This window comes from Phalacrocorax aristotelis, chromosome 3, assembly GCF_949628215.1.
Source record: "Phalacrocorax aristotelis chromosome 3, bGulAri2.1, whole genome shotgun sequence".
Lineage (NCBI taxonomy): Eukaryota > Metazoa > Chordata > Aves > Suliformes > Phalacrocoracidae > Phalacrocorax > Phalacrocorax aristotelis.
The window spans coordinates 53,559,290-53,563,867 of record NC_134278.1 but is presented as its reverse complement, the minus strand read 5'-3'; positions in this window follow the sequence as shown (position 1 = coordinate 53,563,867).

Here is a 4,578-nt window from a genome sequence, read left to right as displayed (position 1 = left end):
CTTGGTTGTCTTTTGTCCATCATTGAACTACAAAGAGCTAAAACTCCATATAAGTTACGCAGACTTACATTTATCTCTGAGTAGCTAGTGGATTTAAATGGACAGCTGGTGAACGCACAAGCTGAGCTTGCTTTCCTTGACTCCACACATTTCAGCAGCTTCTGCAGGGGGTGCAAACAAACATGCTGGAATACAAGTATGTGAGATTTGAACAGGCTGAATAAATGGGCGGAGAGGTGTTGGAATAAGGTGGTTGTGTGAACTTGCGTTTCAATGTAAAGGTTTAAAACTGTGCAGTCACCTGCCTTGTGCTGTCCAAGAACCTTTTCCACCATCAGAATCTACCCAAAAGACAGATTCATTTGCTGTTCATGAAGTTTGCATATGGCCATCTTCCAAAGCTTGCAGGATAGGAAGTGAAAGTTTGGATTTAACTTCTAACGCATTCTGAATTTTTTAGAACTATGAGCAACATAAAACTTGGTCCCCCTTTAAAAAGAAAGGGTTTTATTGCCATTCTCCTTGATTCATTAGTTAGTTCTGATGCCTGAATTGAGACAGAGACCTCAGTGCACACATTCCTTTTTTTCTTCCTCCATCTACAAGAGTTGTCTCGTAGGTTGATGCTTAATGAAATGCACAAGCTTTGATACCAAGATTTCAGAGCAGAGAGCACAGAAGTTAGCAGAACTGCATTGCTACTTTTTTTTTAACGTTGAACTTACTACTTTTTTTTAACCTTTCCAAAAAATTTTGGGTTTGTGGTCTATGGCCTGACTTATTCATGTTAAAATTCCAATGCACTACTTCGAATTATTTGTGCATTTGTCTTGTCCAAAGGGTATATTCACGTAAGGCTCTTCTGAAGGCGTGTCATGTGTTGACTAATTTGACTTTTTTTTCCAATGAGAATAACTTTCACTAAAACCAGGACTACTTGAATATGTAGGAGGGGAAAAGTTTTGTTTCCTTAGTGTGTGTGTGCCTGTATTTAAAAAAAAAAAAAACAAAAAACCAAAACCACAAAAACTTAATCTTCCTAAATGTTTCACCTTGGAGCCTTCTCTTCCATTTGGACTCTAGAGTAAACTTACTAAGGATTAGATTCTTAAATGCACAAGGAGAGAGACAGTGGGATTTTTCAACACCTGTGTACTAATGCTGTGTTCTTCCAGGGAAGTACCCGTAAGACTCCCGTTAGGGTTTGTCTGACTATTGAAAAATCAGGTTTAATTTTTCTTGCTGCAGTTCAGCCAAGCTGACCAGTGCTTCCCTAACCGGTATTTGCGTAATAATCTTAATAGTAAATTTGCCCAGTGGTTTAAATTCTATGCTAACCTGTTCCTATATATGGCTACAGAAAAGTCTTACAAATTCAGTTTTATGAAAAGTAGTAAGAGCTCTTTAATTAGCTGCTTCAAGTCTTTGATTGTTACCTTTCTGACTGAAGTTTAGCAAGAAGATGGCAATTCCCTGTAGTTTAAGATCCTGTTCTTTAATTTAGTTTGTGGATTAATCGCTGGCCCTGTTGGGAATGAAGACTTTAGTATGTGAGTAGAATTCCTGGACTGAAATACAGTATTTAAGGGGATAAAGTAATTTGTTTTTTTTAATATAAATGAGACCATTGCTGCCAGTAGACTCTGCAACATGTCAGTGTGTTTTTGCTAGACCTGACAACCGCTTCGCTCCGGTATTGCCCACGTGGTGAAGCGTTGCTTTTTTTGTTTGATTTGAGTGGGGTATAGTTAACGTACAAATGCTTTCGTACCATGCTCTGGCCAAATGGTCTGTTTGCCTTCCTCTAGTCTCGTGTTACCTCTCCCAGAATTGAATCGGCTCACTTTTCTCAAAAGCCAAAAAAACCAAGCAAGCTGTTTCGCTTACTGTTCCCAACGACAGCAGGCAGCCCCTCTGCAGCACTTGTGTGCTGTAAAAGGGTCTTGGTCTGCGGCTGACTTCTGTGATGATAGGGGAAGATTATTTTGGGGGTAGCAGAGGAGGGGTTTGCTGTGAAAATTATTTGAACTTTCAGTGGGTCATACACACTCTCTGGACGCCTCTTAGAGCACGTGGAGCTTCAGAGATGTTTTCTGTAACCTGAAGAGGTTTGGGAAGGACTTGCTACTTTTTTTTCCGTTCTTGATTGAGCCCTGGATTTGGAGACAACATTTGGGAGCTGATACGCAGCCTCCCATGTGAATCTAATACCTGCCAGCTCTCTAGGGCAAAGAGGATAAAAATTGGATTTGGGGAACTGGTAGAAAGGCTGTAAGATTGTGCCAAGAGGGTGGGAAGAGGTCAGTGACACCGTAAGTGTCCACTGGTATTTGTAAGGAGTTTGGTACTCTACGTTTTGCTGTAGAAGTTTTGATTTTATAGAACTGAGGGTAACATGTCTGTATTTGCAGTGTATATCCATCTTAGTATACATTTTCTAAAGTTGTTATACCTTGTTCATGTCTATTACAGGGTTCTTGAACAAGTAACCTGTAATCTCTTCCAGCATTAGGAGGAGATCAAGAACTATTATTCATTAGCTGGATTTTGCAGTTACAGGTTTTGAAAAGATCCAGACTTGTGACTTTGGCTCACTTCAGCACAAAGCAGTAAAATGTAGCAACTTTAATATATGAATGAAATCCAAGAATATGCATAAGCGATGCTGAACCCTCAACTCAAGATTAAGCAAAAAGGTTAACCTTTTTGCCTCATCCTCAATCATTTATTGAAAATGACAATGCTGTGCATATCCTGCTGAGGATTGATGAGTATCTCTTCTATTATTAAAGAGGTGTAATACATAACTCCATGTCTGTATGTAGCCTCACTACTTAAGCAACTTTCCTTGAATTAACTATGCAAGTTCTCTGGGCACAATAAACTTTTATTTTTATTTTATTTAATAGTTTTTTTTTCCTTCCTCTTAAGCTGTTGTTCACACTTCTACAGCTTGTGCAGATTTATGCCGTATGACTTGACTACATCTAGGGCCTTGTGTAAAGTTACTTTATGCTTAGCATTTATGTCCGGAGGAGGAGGGAAGTTTCCTTCCCTTGTCCTTAAAGAAAATATTTCAAGCATAATTTGCTTTTAGCTTTACCTGTCCAAGAAAATATTTTTGTTTATTCCAAATGCTGACAGTCACCATCCAATTTTTAAAAACCTGAAATCCAAGAATAACAATAGTTTGGGGTTGTTGTTTTTTTTAATATTCATGCTGGCTATCAACGCTGAACAGTTTTTTATTAATTTTTATTGTATTTCATTTGTTACTACCATCTCCATTCTTTTACGAAGGATCCTGTAAAACATTTGATATTGTTGTCACTTTATAAGGAGTTTGTGAGTGGTTTGTCTTAGGAAGAACTCAGGATACTCAAGAGTATTTCCAAAATGCAGTGTTCAAATATTTTGCAGGCTGATTTTAGGTGTAAACAACTATTCTCTGCTCAGGTAGTAACATGAGATGTTCCTATTTCTAGAGTTGCAGTACCTGTACCAAGACATTCGTTGAAACACTTGCTGTAGGTCTGCGTACAGACTGGAAGCAGACTTCTGTATTGTTAATTTCTCTTTGTTCAACAGGACTATAAATATGAGTGAATATCAACAGCCATTTCTTAGCTTGGGAAGAAGGATCAGGATTTAAAAAAAAAAAAATTTGCATTCCTTCTTCAATTCTGTTCCCCAAGTGACTGTAAAATGTTTGGCTGGTCTTCCAGAGAAGACAGAAGTGATCAGAAAGGAGTAGTAGCCCTTTTAGCCAAAGAGCTAATTAAAAATGGACTTGAAGTTGTGGCCAAAAGCTTGAAATTACAACATGGTTTGCATTTATGTATTTGCAAGCCCCACTGAAAATACATTTCATGTGTTGCAGCTTCCCATTCTTTCAGTAACCAGCATTTTGGGAGCATGAGTTTGTGTGTGTGGAGGAAAAAAAAAAGATCTAAAGGGAATTCAGAGTCCAGAATTTCTTTTGCCTAGAGCATAGAAATGGCTACTTCTGTTCACGTGTATGCTAGTGGTTTGAGATGGATATGTCCCTTTTTAGCCAAATTTTCAGTGGGATTTAGAAATCTAAATTGAACCGTATTAGAAAGGACTAATATATGGTTATTAGATGTTGCAAAGATACAGTCTGTAAGATACTATTCAGAACATGGCAGCAAAAAATAGTACATATTATCAGTACAGTTACCAACTATGGGGCGTTTGGTTTTTTTTTTAAGAATGTAATAATTTATAATAATTACCATTTTGTGAGGTGGAGATGTCAAAAACGGAGACTAATATGTCTCTGCATAATTTGGTCATTTTATAATTCCCTCCAAATGATTGAATTTTGACTTCAATAAACAGAATTGTAAATGCAAATGTACACATCTGTTCTTGGGTATGGTTGAAGCACAGGCAAGGATAATGGATTGACAGAGGGAGGGGATTAGGTAAGCTGCAGCCAGCACCTTTGTTGCCTCTGCTGCTCTTTCCTCAGCCCCACCAAATACATTACTTGTTCCCCATTCCACAGCAAGAGAGTAGCTGCAATCTCTTCCCCCTCTATGGCTGTATCTTCTT